Below are 21,633 nucleotides of genomic sequence, written 5' to 3'. Positions count from 1 at the left end.
ACATATCCCTATCAAAACAGTTGGCGACAAGAATTCTCCGCCTTGGATTGACGGTGAAGTACGACATCTGATCCGTAAAAAATATGCAGCCTTAAAGAAATTTCGCTGGAACAAATCGCCAGAACGGAAGCTGAAGCTCCGTAAACTAAGTCAAAACATCAAATACATAGTACGGTCAAAACACCGGCAATACTTAGCCAAAATCGAAGCGTCTTTTAAAGACAACCCGAGAGAGTTCTGGAGCTACCACAAAGTGTTCATGGGCGGACGCTCATGCACTAACTCATCGATTTGTTGTGATGGTGAAGTGGCTACAAAACAGGCGCAGAAAGCTGAACTCTTAAATAAATATTTCTGTTCTGTTTTTCTATCGGCTACTCCAGATGTAAACATAGATCCAACGAACAATTCACCTAGAACAGATATGGAAATTTCTCAAATACAGGTGTCAGTTGATGATGTGACGAACCACCTGAATGGGCTTGACACCTCAAAAGCTTGTGGACCCGACGGCATTTCAGCGCGCCTACTAAAAGAATGTAGCCAACAAATTGCTCCGAGTCTCTATGGGATCTTTAATCAGTCTCTCAGTAGCGGTCAAATTCCTACAGAGTGGAAATCCGCGGACATACCTCCCATTCACAAGAAAGACTCAAAAGAGCCTGCCGAAAACTACCGACCCATATCACTTCTTCCGATTGTCAGCAAAGTCCTGGAACGCTGCGTTTTTAATTGCCTGTATGATCATGTTTAATAACTTAATTACTCCTTTACAACACGGGTTCCTAAGGAATCGCTCATGTGTCACCCAGCTACTACCCGTTCTTCATACCATCGGCCAAAACCTGGATAAAAACATCCAGACGGACGTTATTTACCTTGACTTCGCCAAGGCGTTTCACACTGTAGATCATAACGTCCTTCTTTCTAAGTTACGAGCCTACGGGGTGTCAGGTCAGCTTCTAACCTGGTTTGCTAACTATCTATCTGGTCGACTCCAACGAGTTGTTATCGATGGCGCAACTTCGCAATGGGCCCCTGTCACTTCTGGGGTCCCCCAAGGCAGCCTTTTGGGGCCACTGCTGTTCGTAATATTTATTAACGACCTCCCAGATGTAGCCATAGGTGATGTTTTCACTTCCCTTTATGCCGACGATACCAAAGTATATCGCAACATCAATACCTTCGATGACTGCATGTCCATGCAGAAAACCCTGACCAACATGGACACGTGGACTCGGGACAACAATATCCGGTTTAATGCTTCTAAATGCAAGGCGCTAACCATCACCCGAAAAAAGAGCCCGCTAAACTTCATTTACAAGCTTGATAATGTAGAGCTCGAGCGTGTGTCTACGGAGAAAGACGTTGGAGTTAACATCACCAACTCCCTCACCTGGAACACACATATCCATTCCATTACTGCTAAGGCCAACAAGTTACTTGGACTTTTAAAACGCACGTGCCCACTATTAAACGATGTCTCTGCTAGACGCTCACTTTATCTTGCACTCGTGAAATCTCAGTTATCCTACGCGACCCAGGTCTGGTGCCCGGACAAGATTGCATTAAAAACTCAAATTGAAAGGGTTCAAAGGAGGGCCACAAGGTGGATCCTCAAACAACGTGTAGGCGTGATGTCGTACAGAGACAGACTTTTAACTTTGAAACTTCTTCCTCTGACATTTGACCGCGAACTCAAAGATCTTGTTTTTTTTTACAAATGTCGGAAAGGTTTTACTGATCTTAATGTTTATGATTTTGTTTCTCCTGTTTCTCACGGCCGAACCAGACTAAGTAATCCTTATAACCTTAAAACTCCTGTATGTAAAAGTAGCACTTTTCAGGCCTCGTACTTTAATCGTATTGTTAAGCTCTGGAACTATATCTGTAAATTATCACCCCCTACCAGTTTTTCAACTACTGCTTCCTTCCGCAACTTTGTTACTGAGCACATGTTTCACCTTTTGCAAAATCACTTCGACATATTCTATCCCTGTACCTGGTCAATTGTACGATCCTGCTCCTGCCATCCCTAGTTTTTTTAGCGTCTTTTGGTTGTTTGTGTTTTAATTATTATTTGTATCATGGGAGGTGCCTCGCATGGGTCCTTGCGTCCCGTTCGCACCTGCCCTTTTGACCTTATCACTTTTTACGTATTTTTCATTTCTTTCTGGTTGTTTAATTTATTGTATTTAACATGTGTGATGGTCAATAAAGCTGTTAAAAAAAAAACAACAACAACAACTTCACGGTAACAAACAATCTTTAATAGACAAACGTAAGATCTCAAATATGTATGACAAAAGAAGAAATAGAACATTCTGCTTCTATAAATGTCGTTAAACTTTATTTCAACTACACACAATATGAGAATTATGTTAAGTAGGAGGGACTACTCCAATTAAGAACAGTGCCTACTAATATCAAAGTATTTTTGTGCGGCTTTTGACTATGCGGGAAAAACAGATCTTAGCAAGGCCTCTTGGAATCCAAAAAGAAAATTGGGGGTAACCAAACGTAAAGATCTCAAATATGTATGACAAAAGAAGAAATAAAACATTCTGCTTCTATAAATGTCGTTAAACTTTATTTCAACTACACACAATATGTGAATTATGTTAAGTAGGAGGGACTACTCCAATTAAGGACGGTGCCTACTAATATCAAAGTATTTTTGTGCGGCTTTTGACTATGCGGGAAAAACAGATCTTAGCAAGGCCTCTTGGAATCCACAAAGAAAATTGGGGGTAAACACGCATTTTTCAGAGATAATTAAGCAATAATATCTCTAAAAAGCGCCAAAATATAAAGCAATGTATGGGATTTTTTTCCTAAATTCAAGTTTAATTATCTGTGAAAAATGCATGGTTACCCCTAATTTTCCTTTGAGATGCCAAAAGCACTTGCTAAGTTCTGCTTTCTCCGTATAGTTTTAAACCGCGCAAAATTATTCCTGTATTAGTAGGCACCTTCCATAGGAAACCTGAGTATCTCGAGATGCGCAGAACGTATGCGCAGTAACAATAGTAGGCACCGTTCTTAACAGACATCCTATTACATATGAATCAACGTTTTGACCACCACAAAAACCTAACAGTAACCAAATATTTTAGCTTACAATTAACTTCTAAATTTCGAATACTGACTTTAAAGATTTGTAAAACTATTAGTGTTTTGTGGAACAAATTGACTAATACGTGGAATGAAAAGACTTTTTTATGGAACGAAACGACTTCGAATTAGAACAAAACGACTAGGAACGAAACAAACATGGAACGAAACGACCGGAAAAGGAACAAAGATGGGATAAATGGGAAACCGGAAGCCGAAGGAAACCAATTCAAGCTCCATCGAAATGGTACATCGAGGATCAAACAAATAACTCATGTCAGTACACCAATGGGCGGAGCAAATAAATACATCAGAAGTCGGGAGGAACCTTTGACTTCTTGCAGGAGTAAAATAACGATTCAAATCTAAAGAAAATCACATCACCCCACGCAGCCATTGTTAGCTCTGGACCCCGGGCAGTGCCATGACCCCGCAAGACACGGTCAAAAGCTACTGTAACGCGATACACAAAAAAAGAACGTGTATTTATTTTTTGTGGTAATTTTTTGGGTTGTTAAGATCTAACATACTATGTAGAGTAAGAAAACTAAAAAAAATCTACGATTACAAGAAGAAAAAAAAACTCCCAATTACTCCAGGCGAGGTTCGAATTCCCGACAAGTTTAGAAAAGGTCACGAGTTCGAGCCATTGCAAAAACAAAAAAGGAAACACACAATTGCCTTGGCGAGGTTCGAACTCGCGACAACTTTCTAACAAGGTCGTGAGTTCGAGCCATTGCAAGAAAAAAAAAGGAAACTGACAATTGCTCCTGGAAAGGCTCGAACTCGCGATGATTTTCTATTGTTTAAAATTATCGCGAGATCGAACCCGACCAGGAGCAATAGCCAGTTTTCTATTTTGTTCTTGCAATGGCTAGAACTTGCGACCTTGTTAGAAAATTATTGCGAGTTCAAACCTCGCCTAGAGCAATTGTCAGTTTTCTTTTTTGTTCTTGCAATGGCTCGAACTTGCGACCTTGTTAGAAAATTATTGCAAGTTCGATCCTTCCCAGGAGCAATTGTCATTTTTTTTCTTCTTGCAATGGCTCGAACTCGCGACCTTGTTAGAAAATTATCGCAAGTTCGATCCTCCCCAGGAGCAATTGTCAGTTTTGTTTTTTCTTCTTGCAAATGCTTGAACTCGCAACCTGGTTAGAAAAAGGTGGCGAGTTCCAGCTATTGCAAAAACAAAAAAGAAACTGACAATTGCTCCTGGCGAGGTCGAACTCACGATAATTTTCGAACAAGGTCGCGAGTTCGGGCCATTGCAAGAACAAAAAAGGAAACTGACAATTGCTCCTGGAAAGGCTCGAACTCGCAATGATTTTCTATTGTTTAAAATTATTGTGAGTTCGAACCCGACCAGGAGCAATAGCCAGTTTTCTATTTTGTTCTTGCAATGGCTAGAACTTGCGATCTTGTTAGAAAAAGGTCGCGAGTCCGAGCCATTGCAAAAACAAAAAAGGAAACTGACAATTGCTCCTGGCGAGGCTCGAACTCGCGATAATTTTCTAACAAGGTAGCGAGTTCGAGCAATTGCAAAAACAAAAAAGAAACTGACAATTGCTCCTGGCGAGGCTCGAACTCACGATAATTTTCTAACAAGGTCCCGAGTTCGAGCCATTGCAAAAACAAAAAAGAAAACTGACAATTGCTCCTGGTGAGGTTCGACCTTGCGATAATTTTTTAAGGTCGCGAGTTTGAGCCATTGCAACAACAAAAAAGAAACCTGACAATTGCTTCTGGCGAGGCTCGAACTTGCGATAATTTTCTAACAAGGTTGCGAGTTTGAACCATTGCAAAAACAAAAAAGGAAACTGACAATTGATTCTGGTGAGGCTCGAACTTGCGATAATTTTCTAACAAGGTTGCGAGTTCGAGCCATTCCAAGAACAACAAAGGAAACTGAAAATTGCTCCTGGCGAGGCTCGAACTTGCGATAATTTTCTAACAAGGTCGTGAGTTCGAGCCATTGCAAGAACAAAAAATGACACTGACAATTGCTCCTGGCGAGGCTCGAACTCGTGATAATTTTCTTATAAGGTCGCGAGTTTGAGCCATTGCAAGAACAAAAAATAACACTGACTATTATTCCTGGCCAGGTTCGAACTCGCCATAATTTTCTAACAAGGTCGCGAGTTCGAGCCATTGGAAAGACAAAAAAGGAAACTGACAATTGCTCCTGGCGAGGTTCGAACTTGCGATAATTTTTTAACAAGGTCGCGAGTTCGAGCCATTGCAAGAACAAAAAAGAAAACTGACAATTGCTCCTGGCGAGGTTCGAACTTGCGATAATTTTCTAACAAGGTCGCGAGTTCCAGCCATTGCAAGAACAAAAAAGAAAACTGACAATAATTATTGCTCCTGGCCAGGTTCGAACACGCGATAATTTTCTAAAAAGGTCGCGAGTTCGAGCCATTGCCAGAACAAAAAAGGAAACTGACATTTGCTTCTGGCGAGGCTAGAACTCGCGATAATTTTCTAACAAGGTCGCAAGTTCGAGCCATTGCAAGAACAAAAAAAGAAACTGACAATTGCTCCTGGCGAGGCTCGAACTCGCGATAACTTTCAAAGAAGGTAGCGAGTTCGTTCCATTGCAAGAACTAAAAAGGAAATTGACAAGTGCTCCTGGTGAGGCTTGAACTCGCGATAATTTTCTAACAAGGTCGCGAGTTGGAGCCATTGCAAGAACAAAAAAAAAACTAACAATTGCTCCTGGCGAGGTTCGAACTCGCGATAATTTTCTAACAAGGTTGCGAGTTCGAGGCATTGCAAGAAAAAAAAAAGAAACTGACAATTGCTCCTGGCGAGGCTCGAACTCGCGATAACTTTAGAAAATTATCGCGAGTTCAAGCCTCTCCAGAAGCAATTGTCAGTTTCTTTTTTGTTCTTGCAATGGCTCAAACTCGCAACCATGTTAGAAAATTATCGCGAGTTCGAGCCTCACCAGGAGCACTTGTCAATTTCCTTTTTTGTTCTTGCAATGGAACAAACTCGCTACCTTGTTAGAAAAAGGTTGCGAGTTCGAGCCATTGGAAGACGAAAAAAGAAACTGACAATTGCTTCTTGTAACCGTCGATCATTTTTTTCTTCTTTACTTTTTTCCTTATGCTCGTTTCCGAGCTCGATTTTTATGTTCGCCTTATACCCTACTTGGGAGCCTCTTCACAGGCTAAATATGTTACATCTCAACAACACAAAAAATTGGCCGAGAAAATCACATAATCCTAGCCAGCCGCAAGAGACCTCATAGTCTCTTGCCAGCCGTTGTTAGGAGAGTCATATAACCATTCTGATCCTCAAACCCCTCCGCCACCCCCCGCCCCCGAAACGACTATAAAACTGCTGAGGAAAAAATGAAATGTTGAAGTGAAAGTAATGTCAGCCAAAAAAAAATAATAATAATAATAAAATAAAATAAGAAAAAAAATAAAAAAAAGAGAGTAAAATAAACAGCGAAATGTAAGAAATGATCACAAGCATGGAATACTGGGAAAAAGTTCAGTTTACGATCCCCGGCCCATGTCACGACTCAAATGTTGCAATTATTTTAGATAAGAAGGTCTTATATTCATGACCATAGTTCAACAAATAGAGTCGATCTGAGATTATTTTGGAACGAGTTAATTGTACACAAGAATCTCTATTAATAAGAATAAAATAAAGGGGCTCTCAGTAATAAGGTTGGAACATTTTTTCATTCAATTCAATGTAAAGTATCTAGACTTTTCTATGTATTAAATGACCTGCCAATGTATTTAATATTTTTTGATTTTTAATTTATTTATAAGATTTAGGGTGCGTTTTTTATCCACAATTCTGGAATAAGAATGGTTGGTACGGAATGCTAGGAATAATTCGGATTGTCTGCATAAAAAAACTCCCGTCGGTCCTGGTCGAGTAAACATTGCGTAACAAATATGGCGGCCGACGAAGAGGCTGCCATTGCAGCCGTTATCGCAGCAATTTTCCTTGTACTTTTGGTACAATGAAATTAGAAGCAATGTTTCATTTTGTCCAAAAGTGTAACCTGATTTTTTCCCTTGTAGAGACGTATTTGAATCTGCAGCTCTCATCTTGCCGTTCGCCATCTTGGATTTCATTCGCAACATTCTGTTCATTCTGCCCCTGAGAGCAGAATGGATGGAATGGCATTCTGTCCATTCCGGAATAAGAATGCGAAATAGAAAAACGGCGCATTTTACATTCTGTCCATTCTCATTCCAGAATTGTGAATAAAAAAACGCACCCTTAATTTCGTTTAGTAGAGAACAGGGAGCTGTATTGTCAGCAGTCTTCAAAACCTAAAGGAGGAATCCTGCATCAACGTGTTCTTTTATTATTGATCGTCATCATCATTGTTATCGTCGTTATAATTATTATTATTACTATTATTATTGTTATTGTTATTATTATTATTATTATTATTATTATTATTTTGAATGAATTGTAAATAGGTTTTAATAACCCGTACGAAAATTTACAGCCTGACACGGCGAGAATCCGGCCTGATTCTGACCATAAAGTCGTTTTTGCGGCGGAAATTGAACGAGACAAAGCGAGACACCAGATTTGTCTCGCTACAGCAGTAGAACGAGACATTTGTCCTGCTATGTTCAGAGCGATAATATGGCCAGAAATTAGGGTGATCGAGAGAGACTGGTCTTACGCCGTTTACGCGGCGAACGTGACATTTGCTAGGCTGTGTTATGGCCGAGAACGGAACGATACATCAACATGATAGTTAAAAAAATATTTACCTCCTCTGGGTTTGTAGACCATGAATTTTGCAATGCACGAATATGGGCGATAATTATGGCTGGCTCTGAGCTTGTTCCAAACATTACTAGAAACCAACTTTCGTGAAGATGATCGATTCGCATGTTTCGAGGATCTTTTAATACAAGTATTGATACGGCTATAATTTGTTTTTGGCGAAACACTTGACTCCGAGTGCAATTATAACCTACACGAAATAAAATACAATAAAAAATTGGGGTAAAATCACGCACTGCTGAAATAACAAACATACCTATCGCATGATCAAGAACTCGACTTTCCTGATTGGCTGTTGTTTTGAAATCTTATCCCGTTACGTTAGCGCCGGGCAGTTCAAGTAGGAAAGCTCTGCATTCAGACGTTTGACCGTTTAGCTCCATTTTCTTCAAAATAATCTTTTTGACTGTGTTAGTTTCCGAAGATATGGATGGAAGTTTGTATGCTTACATATACTTTCACAGCGATAAAAAAGTTCGTGTACCAAATTCTCGTTGTACCCAGCTGGCCGGTGGATGAATTCAAAGAGCTTGGTAAAACTGGCGCATTCAAGAGAAGCAAACGGCTTTCCTCGGGATTCATTTATTCTCCATGTGCGTCCCAAACGTAAGCATAACGATAAAATGATTGATATACTTTACCTGAATTCCCACTGGATGGAAAACGATCGATTCACGGCGATAAAAAATGTACATGCATAAGGGGTTGTTCCGATGATAATGCTGTTTTCTGCAGCGCGCGCATTTAACGGTTAAACTTATTTTAGCCATGAATCATTAGTGCGTGCTCAAATGAAGCTCAAACGGTCCTCAGTGAAGCTCAAACGGTGTTGATAAAAAGCTGACTAACACTATAGCAGCTCTAAATTATTTCTTCGTTTTCTACGTTGTTTTTCAGAATGCGTGATGTGTTTCCGCAACCCAAAAGGATCGACCGCCCCGTAACCAAAACAAATTAATTAAATCTTTAGGAATCAAGTTAGCTGTTCTGGTGCAGCAAAGGAAACAGCAGGAAATAAACGGCACACCTTGAGCGACTTTTCTTTTCTTTTATAATATAAATATTTTGGAGGTGACAGAAAAAGGTTTACGGTTAATACCCAGCAAAATACCGCCCGCTACTTGTATACAAGGTGACTTTCGCGGTTTAGGTATGGACTCGACAGATCGGAGTGAGCTAGAATGAGGTATTGTAAAATTATACTCGGCTTTTCTGTCATAATTCTAAAGTCACAATGGCACCAAGTAGGCTAAATCAGTTTTGTTTTTGAATAGCCTTTCGAATAGCAGTGTATTCGTTTCAATTTCCAGTTGTATCGAAGAGTCGCAAACAGAAAACATCGCGGGTAGAGTACACCGCCTAGATCAAAAGATAAACAATTTAACTCACATATGTCAGTTCACTTCGTAGTAAACATCCCACTAATTCTGATGTTTCAGTTACCTCAGGAAGTACTATTAAATGCAGAAACGTTTAATTTTGTTAGAATATATTGTAGCCATAATTTGTAGTTATTGCATAGATTTATAATAAACGAGTTTTTGACGCGAAGTACGACAGCTAGTTAATGTGTACGTGTTATTTTTATTATCTGGTGTTCCCTTACCTACATTATAATTTAGGCCATAATACAGCCCGACTCAAGCGAGACAAATTCAAGCCATAATTTCAGCGAAACATCAGCAATACAAATGTCTCGCTCCATTCCCGTTCATTTATCGTTCAAAATGTCACGCTCTTACAAGCCTGATTAGTGTTTGGCTATGTCTCGCTCATTTGTCTCGGTGGATTCTCGCTCACGTATCGTTCAAAATGTCACGCTCTTGCAAGTCTGATTAGTGTTTGGCTGTCTCGCTTATTTCTCAGGCCGGAATCTCGCTCGTGTCTCGCTCAGAATTTTCGTACGGGAATTCTTTTTTCTACTTTTTACTTGTTAAAAGCAATTTGCTTGGAATATGTTAATAAAGAGATAATTATTTTTTTAAAAAAAATTATTATTATTATTATTGTTATTATTATTACTATTATTATTATTATTATTATTATTATTATTATTACGATCATTATCATCATCATCATTTATCCTTTGTTCCTCTGAGTTAGAACCCGCCCCGCATGCGCACAACCCTTGACCCGGTTACAAGCTAATCGCGCGATACACAAAATGAGAACGTTTATTTATTTTTTATTTCTATTTTTTTTTGGTTGTTGAGATGTAACATACAATGTAGAGGAAGGAAGAAGAAGATCTATTGTTACAAGAAGAAAAAAAAACCTGCCAATTGCTCCCGGCGAGGCTCGAACTCGCGACCTTCGCAGGTACAGCATCGCGAGTTCGAGCCCAACCAATACCAAGACTATAGACGACGAGTTGCGCAACGAGCGCACCATTTTATATTCGAATCGCTGTCGCTGTAATTCCCCAACCGGAAAAAAAATATTTTTATTGAAAGATTAAACCGCTGCATAGTTAACAAAAACGAAGGTGAGTCAAAGGTAAATCACCGACAGTATAGTAGTCATGAACAGATACGTATTCAAGATTAACAATACCATCACGTTTCGATCGCACGCAAAAGATTTTCCACCACAAACCCCCACAATTAATAAAAAAACCACTCACCTCAGATGCCCTTAATCGTTGGTAATCTCGAGGACACGTTTACAGCAAACTTAGCGGTCCTTTCCTTGCCAGCGATTCCTTTCTCGGCGGAAACTCCACATCTTTTAAATCAGGGAGAGTGCGCCACGCACTCTTTTCTTCGTACGTCCCTACCTGACAACAACAATCGCACAGAACAGAAAGATGTCAACGAACGACATTCATCCCATGCAAGCCGGAAGAAACATCCTTAAAATATAACAAACCAACAACAAAGTAAACCCGGAGTAAAACAAACAAATACGCTACGGGACAGGCCATGTCCGAGCTTACCAAACAAAATGCGATAGAGATCCTATCTCACGTTTTCATGTCGTCGCATCAAACGGGTGAAATACAGTATTCATTCAATATCTGTGTACTAGAGTCTGTTCTCACAGAGGGAAAATTTAAAACCTTCCTTCGATGAGAAAAAACGCAAAAACAACCTCTCAAACCATGTGCTCCACATGAGTTATTCCCTGTTTGCGCATGGCAGACTTAGTTTTACACGAGAGCGAGACGAGAGCATCTCAGCTCGGTGAAAAGCAGGGTCGGCCCAGTCGGCTTTGATTATACACACACTCCCCCCCCTCCCCCCCTCAAGGAAAAACAAAAACAAAACAAGAAAAAAAGAAGCAAAAGAGCCCTTTCATTGTCCTCTGTCGAAATGTGCGGGAAATATTATGCAACCTGCGTTTTTTTCCCGCTCTTTTAAGTATATAAGCTGGGCGGACGTCAAAATTTTTGCTGCTCGTCATTTTTTTTTTCCGAGAGAGCTGAGGTGAGTATAAGAAACGTTTTTCATTTTTCTTTACCCCATTCGTTGAAAACTCCCCCAATTCAAGCGGATAATTCTGTTCTACATATTTGCCATTATTCAGAGGTGGAAATACCACAGTATGGGTATGTCCCCGGAAGTTACTTTCAAGCCCTCTAATTTGGCGTCGTATTGTTGCGCCTTGCTGTCGTCATATCAGAGGATGTCTCTGTTCAGTCTTTTGTAGGAAATTAGTCCAACGGTGTCCAATTGTTGCCTCTTAAATTGACCTAAATGTCTCCGTTGGCCTTTTAAGCAGAAGTAGCTGAACTTTTTTGACAGCTTTGTGAAAAACCATCAAACAGATGTGTTCACTTACACCTTTTTCTGTTAGCAAAAAGTCAAACGCAAAATTAAGCTTATAGTAAACTAGTATACAAAAACGGAACGCTTAATTTGTTGACAAGTTCAATCAAACCGTAATCTATGCGTTGTAAGAACTCGTTGTAAGGAGATTTTTTGCAGTTGCTCGATAAGCTTACACATACAAGTTATGTTTTGTTTTCAGAAATGCCGTCACTGAATTGTGGGCGAGCACCCGGTTGCTCCCGGCCTATCAGAGGTTAGTGTTTATTATTCATCTTTCTTATTATAAGTGGTAGACCTAACTCATGAACTCTCTGTCACAGTTGACACATTTCGGGTGTGATATATGGTGTTCCGCCCAGTCAGTTTTGAAAGACCAGTGCGCCACTCCAAAATACATAAAGTTCTGTATACGTCAGGAGGTCATGGGCTCCTATTTATTTTTCGTCTTTTTCTTCCTTTAAGTACGCTTCCTTTAAGTTAAACGTTTTAATTTTTTGTTGCCACAATTCCTTTTCAAAAGAGAAACGAAAAACATTTTTAAACTCAGACTGCAAAGAGATTACATTTCTTTTTTGAGAAAGGCATTGCTTTGCTTATTGGTTGCCATTTTATATCAACTGTGTCTCGCATTTTTTAACGTTATCACCATTTCTATTTGGCCACCAGTAAATGCAGAAGGAGGACGACGATTTTTTACTGGTACGTTTTTTATTATAAATAGCCATTTAGATACCTGTCTTTTCCATTGTCTGGCCCTGCAAAGTGGTGATCATTCTGTTTTGAGCCTACTCTCAATTCAAGCGAATTTTTTTTTTTTTGGAAACGGCAACCATACTGATATAAATTTTTTGACAAATAATTCATGAGCGAAATGTGACAAACAATAACTTCTTTGAATTTCTCCTTCTCTACAGAAGCAGAGCGTTTAGAGAGAATGGAAGGTAAACAACATCTATTAAATAAATAATAGAACAGTTACTTTTGCTTATTACTGGCATTCTACTTTGTTATGTTTCTTTATAAAGGTCAGTGTCATGTAACCTTCACGTTATTTCTGCATAGTAAGCCTTGTATGTGTTCAGTTTAATATGATTGCACAGTTTTGAAGTTTTGAAATGGACAAAAAACAAACATATATAACAAATCCATCCAGTATCCAATCGCAGAAATTTCAAACGGTGATAGTTTTTTAATGTTATTCTCCAATTCTCGTGCGTTCTAAAAACCAGCCATGTGTTTTATTAAAAGAAAGCCACACTATCATCGCAGAGGTCATATTCATATTACTGTCATAAAAGCTTGTAGGTTGTGCCAGACACCTTTATCGAGAACTAATACAACATGTACCACGCATGTATTGAGACAGGACATCAAAACAAGAAAGAAATCTTTCTTTTATTGTCATTTCTAGAGGATGCCCCTCAAGAGGGTGCTGATGCTGTACGACAAGATGGTAAGTCATTTCCGCCATACGATAGATGACTCATGTTGTCAAAATGTTTTTTCATTGGGGGTACATTCTAAAAGATCATTACAAAATAGAAATGCGTTTGCCATTTATTTCACTGTCATATAGTAAAATGAGTGTGTTTAGAGAATGAGAAAAATATATGAAAAGCCAGACCACAAATTTGGCAAATACTGTGTAATGGTGCCAAAAACGTCGTTTCAATATAATTATCTTGCAACACCATGCGTAATTAAACCTTATTCTTAACTTATATGACTCGGATGTGGGCAAAGTTAATGCCTTAAATCATGGGATTTACTTTAATACGAAGCAAATGTTATTGTTTTGGTTTACAACAAATTAACAGCAAATCACAATTTTATTGCAGAAGAGCAGGATAACATTCTTACATTGCTATTTCTCTCCCCAACATATAACTTATGTACATTCCACAATATCTTTTCACCATGGACGACAAGTAGTCAATGCAGCATTACCATATTTGGGCACAGCACCATGTGTTGAGTGGCAAAGTACACTAACATTGATTACTGCCCCTTTTATGAAATTCAAGGTAATGTGCTATAGAATGTACATGAAGCTTTTCAATACATTTCACTCTGGTTAGTTCAGTAAACTAAACTAGCTGAAACTTGTGTAGAATCTACTCTTATATGAAAAGAATGTTTGTTTTGCAGAGGAATGTGAAGGGGAAAGGAATGGTAAGTAACGTAGCAAGCAAAAATGACTGATAAGCGGGAAGGGAACCGAAGTATGTAGTGTTGTTGGCTCCTTGGTTCTTGCATTTGATGAAGATCAACAAATAATTTTAAATCTGTCCTTCAGTTATCACAGAGTTGAAAGGGGAAGTGGCCATGAAGTGAATGGCCACTTTTAGTCACTTTTGATTTCATGTTTAAGAGTAAGAGAATATAAATTTTAAAATCATAATGAAGTGTGGATGGAGAAAGTTCTTATACTTAAATTTCTTCAAAAATTACAATGAAAACATCTTCCCACATGCTTTACGATTGTTGTTATTATTCATGCAAAGGTCAATTTTTTTTCCGATCTTATTTTCAAACAGATCAAGATTTTCAACATGAAAATGAACAGGAACATGTGCCACCGCCACCACCACGTCGGAAACGGCGTGGAGGTGGGGGCGGTCGGTATCCATATGGACACCGTGGAAAGCAGAGTAAGTGTTGTAGGCCTGTCGTAAGTTTATTGCATGCGACAAATTTGCTCCGTGTAAATCTCCCTTTACAGTATAAAAGAATGTTTATTTATAGGAACTTGTTGTAGCTTAATGAAACTTTAAGCCATGCATATCTAGAGTTATCAATGCAAAAAACAAAATTTTGTAGAGCACTCAAGCAGCTAGAGACGCTTATGCTTCTCTAGTGCCCCACACGCATGTCAAGCATGAACCAATTCATAAATAACGCATTAAGACTTTACGAGTCAGGGTTTAAGTTTGAAGTATAAAAATGCAAACGGAATACTGTATGGGCATCGGGCTGTTCCAGACGATGAAAAATAACCAGTACAAAAATAATGTAGAAGTTGTTATTGGTGCTAAGTGATTTTAATTTGAAATACTATACCTTTGTTGTCTTTCAGAACCTATTAGATGTTTCAATTGTAAAGGGTGGGGGCACTCGTTTCGCGAGTGCGCCTCACCCAACCTCCGAAGGAAGTCATCCGGAGGAGGAGTCCAAGACCGTAAGCGTGGGAGTGCGTATGCCAGGCACACTGTCACCCTGCAATTCTTTTAATTAAAACACATGTATTATTAACCTTTTTTTTATGTGATTTTTTGATGTGATCAGCAATGCATTGTTTGTTGGCACACCCTTTTATTTAATTCTTATGTATTAAAGGTGTGAAAAAATGGTTAGTTGTTGTCTCACAATATTGACCAAAAAATTCCAAGAGAGATACCAGCATAATATAATGCTAAGTTACTGTATTTGAAAATTTTAACATGGCAAAAAACTTCAACTCGTCTGCCTGTACTGCACTGTCTATTGTCCACTCAGTTGATTAGACAAGACATTGACAACAGTCGAGTTCAACATCTGTTGTCAATACAATCAATCAAACTGTATATGTAGACCTTATTTTCAGATGTAATCAAAAAAAAGGTAACCAATCGCAGTTCATCGTCTTTTCTTCACTCACCTCTTTCGGTCACATCTATATGGGCAGTTGAATTGTTACATATTCGTATTCACATGCTTCACATAACGAGTGTAGGAAAGCAGGGCCATCGGGAACATCAAGAGATTTTTGAATAGGTTACGTATCATCCCTGCATGGTCATGCCATCCAACAGGGTAATTTCGCGCAAAAGTTTTTCCACTGCTATGTAGTTCATTTTTTAGAGCGGATATGAGGTAAGCTTGCATTTGCTAGGAGTAAACGAAAAGTTACCAGGTATTTGGATTTTTCGATCGTGCAAATCCGGAAAGGTGAACAGTATTGTTTCTCTTGGCAACGATGTGTTCGATGCAGTTACTTGCAACATCTCCTAGATTCCAATCCACGGATACAATGTTTTCCATTTCCAGTCATTGCATTTTTCAGATTGTATTGCTATTGAAATCCGTCTTCTACAAAGGGAACACAGTGGCTCCTCGACATTGTGTCTCTTTCGACGAAATATTTCCTCTTACACTCTGTGCCTTCCATACACAACATGGTTATATCTTGGTGGTCGCGTTGCCATTCTGCGTCTTGGAATAAGCTTCAAATTCCAGAGAAGCCATAAATCGCTGATGTGTTGATAAGTTGAAGTTGACTTGGTCAAAAGTGGGGTTCAATTCTAATTCATTGCAAATGCTGTTTCAAGGCTGGAGAGAACTCAAAGCAGTACATAACATGTTACTGTCAGTTAAAAGTGCCTTAAAAGGGCATAAGGTACAGTGGCATACTGACAACCAGAACGTGGTGCGCCTCATGGCGAGAGGAAGCATGAAACCAGACTTGCACAGTTGTTGAAGACATTGTGTATATGTGTACTAAGCATCATGTTGTAATCTGTCCAGTTTGGGTGCCCAGAGAAGAAAATCAGTTAGCTGATTATCTAAGTAAACTCACTGACGTCGATGACTGGGGAATACACCTTTGTATTTTTCGGTGGATTAACAATATGTGGGGACCATTCACCGTTGATCGGTTTGCGTCCTGGTACAATGCTAGGTGCGTAAGGTTCAACTCTCGCTTTTGGAATCCTGGCTGTGAAGCTGTGGACGCTTTCGCACAGGACTGGGTGGGAGAAAATAACTGGGTGGTACCTCCCCCAAGCCAAATTGTTAGGGCATGGTGTCACTTTCAGACATGTAAAGCTAAAGGAGTTCTGATTGTACCTTTGTGGAAAGGGGCTGCCTTTTGGCCAGGCCTATGTCCAGACAGTGTGCATCTTGCTAAATGTGTTACAGACTAGGTGGGCATCCCAGAGTTCAACTCGGCCGCTACAGTCAAAGGTCGGACGTATAATTCTATTTTCCATGGCAACAAGCTAAAGTTTAAACTTATAGCTGTTTATGTTGACTGGCAGTCCTTCCGAAAGAAAAATAGCAATAGGGGGTTTTGCCTATCAGAGAGAGGCTTGTGCCAGAATTCCCTAAACTGTTAATTGTTTAGTGTGTCCACAGGTGACATCTTATATTACAGTTCGCAGGTAGCTTGTCATAGACCCTTTTTCAGAAAGTCCATGCCCACAGGTGGCTTGTTTTGTGTCAATACACTAAGGGAGCTTTACGGATCGATGTTCAGGTGGCGCTTTGAGTATATTTTCAGCTAGATAATTGGCAAATGTTACAATGTAAAGTAACTTAATTTTCTTCCTCCTTGCAGATCTAAACATCTTCAGTCAAGGACCCTGGATGGAGCTTCAAGATCGTGTCAAGTCTAATGCTCAACTCACTAATTTGTTTGAAAACCTAAAACAAACTGTTTTCGCAGCCAAAGCTAGTGGAACTGTGAATACCTATTGTCGTTCATTAAATCGTTGCATTGAATTTGATAAAGCCAAACAGTTACTTGTGTTCCCAATTTCGGTATAGTAGTTGATGTCGCTTTCTATTTTAGTCATTTGTCTACTTGTCAAGTTTTAGCATCAGTGATAGAAACTAACTATTGTGCACTGAAATGGGTGCAGGAAGTTGCTGGGGTCACTTATCCGATGTCAAACCTATATATTTGTTAAAAACATTGTTGAAGGGGCCAAAAGGCAAAATGCAAAACCTGTAGTAAAGAAAGATCCAATCACTAAGGACGCGTTTTTGGCATGCTGTAACAAGTATGAACATTGTAATGATTTACCAGTGCGTAGAAACATTGCTATGGCACTGTTGTTGTTTGCCGGTTTTTTCAGATTTAGTGAAATATCAGCACTTACTGTTCAAGACGTTACTATTAATGCAACTCACTTAGTTATTAGAGTTACTCAAAGTAAGACCGATCAGTATAGAAAAGGGGACGAAGTCGTTATTAGTAGGTCAGACAAAGTGACATGCCCTGTCAAGAACTTGGAAAGATACCTGTCCTCGTCATGTATTGATAGAAAGCACAAAGATTATCTGTTTAAGCCATTAGTTAAGTTAAAATCCGCCTATCGCCTTATCCACAAGGTAAAGCCTATCAGTTATACTGCAGCTAGGAAATCAATTATTAGTCTGCTCAGGGAATTCATGCCAGCATTGTCAAATAATAGTTTACATTCGTTTAGAGCAGGTGGTGCCACTGCTGCAGCCAATGCTCAGATTTCAGACCGCTGTTGGAAATGCCAAGGTAGATGGCGGTCAGAGTCTGCAAAGGATGGCTATGTTGAAGATTCAATAGATGCACGCTTGCTTGTCACAAAGTCTCTGGGGCTTTAGTTGTTTAGAACCAGTTTATTCACGCTCATAATCCCGTTCTTTTTGTTCTAGCCCTTTACCGGCACAGCCCTTCACCTATTTAACAGTGAATTTGTGTGGTTGTAGGATTGTTCTGGGTTGGGAATAGGGAAAACACAAAGTTAACAACTAATCATTGGAAATTTCATGTTAATATACATTTAACTTTTTGGGTAAAATTCAGGAAAGACTGCTACTCAGCTGGAAAAATTAGTAAAGGTCGCCAAGCTGCGTACAGTGCGTCAGTTTGCAGCTGATTATAACAACAAGGCACACCATGTGCAAGGGGCACTGCAAGAAGCACCCAAACGCCAACAAAGAGGTTAGTAGTGGATGTTTACGTTTTACCTTCACTATTTAACTCGTCACTGGATGCGGAGTTTTGGGTGACATTAAAATGGAATTGGAATTAAAATGATAAAAGAAAATAATAAAACACGTACTCCGATGCATTCTGGGACTGGTACAAAATGTGTGGGGCGGCAATTAAAAGACATTCACAGGCCTCCATAAAAATTTTAAGTGTTAGCCTAGTGGATTCGGTTACCCAGCACTTATTTACTTGACACTGTGTTTGATTTCAGCCATTCAACAAGCCGTTGGATATTGTTTGGTATTTGGAAGAATACCTCCCAAACAGAGGGAAAGACGACAAAACCTTGAGAAGATCTTCTCTCACTAATTGTGCCACCGCACTGTCAACACCAGTATAGTGTCCATTTTTGGGTTGCCGCTTTGACACTTCTTCCGGTGAGGAGATGGGGCCCACCAACGCCTCTTCACACGTCCTGCGTAGGACAGGTACTGTTCTGTTGGGACTGGCTCGGCCAAGTCGTGGTGCTGTTCCGCTAAGGGCTGAGTTGTAGTATTCTTGAAGTGGGATCACTTGTACAAACACCTACAATCCTTCTCCAAACCCTTTGGCTGTCCTGCCTGCCCTTTCAGGACAGATCATCCCGGACGACTGAAGGAGCATGAAAAGAAGACTGGCCATCCTGCCAGCCTCACCACATCAGGGCATTGGACACGAGTTCAGGGCTCTGATGTGTTTAGGGCCGCGCCCAGGAAAGAAGAGTGAACCATGGTGTTGAGGCTGAAGTCTCCGTTTTCATCAAGGGCTTCTAGAGTTTTTGTGTGCAAGTTAGGGAGAAAAGGCACAACAAAATAAGGCTTTTTTATTGAAACGGGTGGATGTTCCACTGTTGCATACTTTTTCACACATTTCTGCTATACGTGAACACCAAGAGGCTGGTGATGACAGAGACTTTTGAAAAGGTTTGTAAAAGTGGATACTTTTGAGCTGCATCTTTTTGAAAATGATTTGTTTCTAATGTGGACAGAAAAGGGAAAAAATTCAAGGGTAGGGTGGGGCTGACTTTTGCTGAATCAGATATCTTCTCCATATTCCCAGCATGCCAGGTGGGAAACATTAGGATATTTCAGTCATTATGCCCTTGCCAGATTCAAGATGGTGGAACTCGCGGGTGTACCAATACCAACCAACTTAAAGCTCACGTATCGCTCTTAAGTGTCCAAAAAACTAAGGATTAACACAAAATCCGTCTGAACTACCTAATATTCTGAACGAAAACTTAGACCTGTTGCACCTTCTTCTAGCTGGCACTTGAGAGATTATCTTGGTGATAATATTTAAACGTCTTTCTTTTTCGATCCTGTCACCTTATTTAACTTATAGATATACTTTCGAACATTTGTAAATTTACTGCAATACACTTTTTTGAGTGCAATGGTATTTTTCGTTAATAAACCATTATTACATGTATAAGACAATAAAGCTATTTAAATTGATAATTAATTAGTTATGTTCTAATGTATTATTCATTTTTTAATAATTAATTATTAATATACTAATGTATTATCCACTTTTTTAGTGAAATGGTATTTTTCATTAAGGCCATTATTTTAAGATAATATTGGTATTATTTAAATATAACAACTAATTAATGTACTAATGTACTATATCACTTTTTGTAGTGTAATGGTATTTTTCGATAACAAACCACTGATATAAGATTATGTTGCTATTATTTTAGTGAATGGTATTTTTCGTTAATGAACCATTTTTACAAGGTAATGTTGCTATTATTTAAAATACAACTTATTAATGCACTTATGACTTTTTTGGTGTAATGGTATTTTCCTTAATACCATTATAACGAGATGTCAAGCATCAACCAATTCTTAAATAATGCTGTATGGACATTGGGCTGTGCGGGATGATGAAAAGTAACCAGTATATAAAATAACGTAGAAGTTATGATTGGTGCTAATTGATTTTAATTTTTAAGTACTGTCCCTTTTTTTGTCTTTCAGATCCTATCAAGTCTTTCAACTGTAGAGGGTATGGTCACTCATACAAAGAGTGCACTTCACTCCCCATTAACCAAGGAGTGGTCACAGCGGCGATCCCCACGACCGGGCCCATCGAGCTCCAGATACTGTTACTTTACAATTTTTTTTTAGTTTTTATTCATTGAGTCACCATTCGAAAGGGATAACAAGGACGATGTTCTTGGCTGTAAAGCTAAGCAACAGGTTGTAACCAAATCGGTTTCATTATTGATCACCAGTCTATCATAAGCGACATTCAATCATCTCAAAAATAAAGTTGTTGGGACTCTTTGACGGCACATTATCATTTCAGCTCACAACCTGTTAACCACCCAGTCAGATGAAGCAATTTCTCAGCATGTCTCTTCAAAAGTAAACATGGGTACAACTGTCGTCTATTTGTATTTTCCTGTGAATTTATATGGGGCACAATGGTTGTTTTTGTTTTTGTGATACCAGTCTAGGCAGAGGGGTGGAGGGTTATTGCAGGGAAAACATTCAGAGCCTATATACTAGGTTGAGGTGATTGTGCAAATCAGTACATTTGTTATGGTAGCCCGGAGTATAGATGAGTAAGATACTTTCCTATGCATATGCTCCTTGGGCTCGTCACACAGGAATGAATGTATGAAAGAACCTCTACGTAGGATCAGGAGTATAGATGAGTAAGATACTCTCCTATGCATATGCTCCTTGGGCTCGTCACACAGGAATGAATGTATGAAAGAACCTCTACGTAGGATCAGGAGGCTATGAATAAGAGTACAGTCTGCAATGTTCTCCGTCACAGATCATTCTGATCACGGACCATTCTGAAGTAAGGAGTCAATGCTTCAGTCTGGCACTTACATTTGACCAACACAACAGGCTGATGAGGTCGTTGGCTGCGGTTTAACTTTCTTGAAGTAGGACCAGCTTCAGCTCAAATTTGAACTACACAATATGGCGTAAGGTATGGCTGGCTTTGCTGAATCAGATATCTTGACCATATTCCGGGCACGCCAGGTGGGTAACATTGGGATATTGCAGTCATTTTGCCCTTATCAGATCCAAGATGGTAGAACTTGTGGGTTTAATAATAGAAACCAAATTAAAGCCCAGTTGTAAGCTCCTAACCAAAAAAAAACAAGGGTTAACAAAAAATCCGACTGAACTACCTAGTCCTTTTTGTTTTCATGACACCAGCTTGAGGAGAGGGGTTGAGGATTATTTCAGGGCAAATGTTTGGTGTCTGCATGTATACTAGGTTGTTACGTGACAGAGC

The 21,633-nt window shown here is 39.4% G+C and overlaps 1 protein-coding gene and 1 pseudogene across 1 annotated transcript in view; one reads left to right on the top strand and one right to left on the bottom strand.

Annotated features, from left to right (window-relative positions):
- Positions 1–21,633, bottom strand: part of LOC146487099 (uncharacterized) — a 110,466-nt gene that overhangs the window by 45,044 nt on the left and 43,789 nt on the right. The window lies entirely within an intron of this gene.
- Positions 13,002–18,054, top strand: LOC146487101 (uncharacterized; annotated as a pseudogene).

The sequence above is a fragment of the Pavona decussata genome, unplaced genomic scaffold (assembly GCF_977016875.1).
Source record: "Pavona decussata unplaced genomic scaffold, jaPavDecu1.1 SCAFFOLD_19, whole genome shotgun sequence".
Classification (NCBI taxonomy): Eukaryota; Metazoa; Cnidaria; class Anthozoa; order Scleractinia; family Agariciidae; genus Pavona; species Pavona decussata.
The sequence above is the reverse complement of the archived record's forward strand: the minus strand, read 5'-3'. Positions and strand labels throughout refer to the sequence as shown.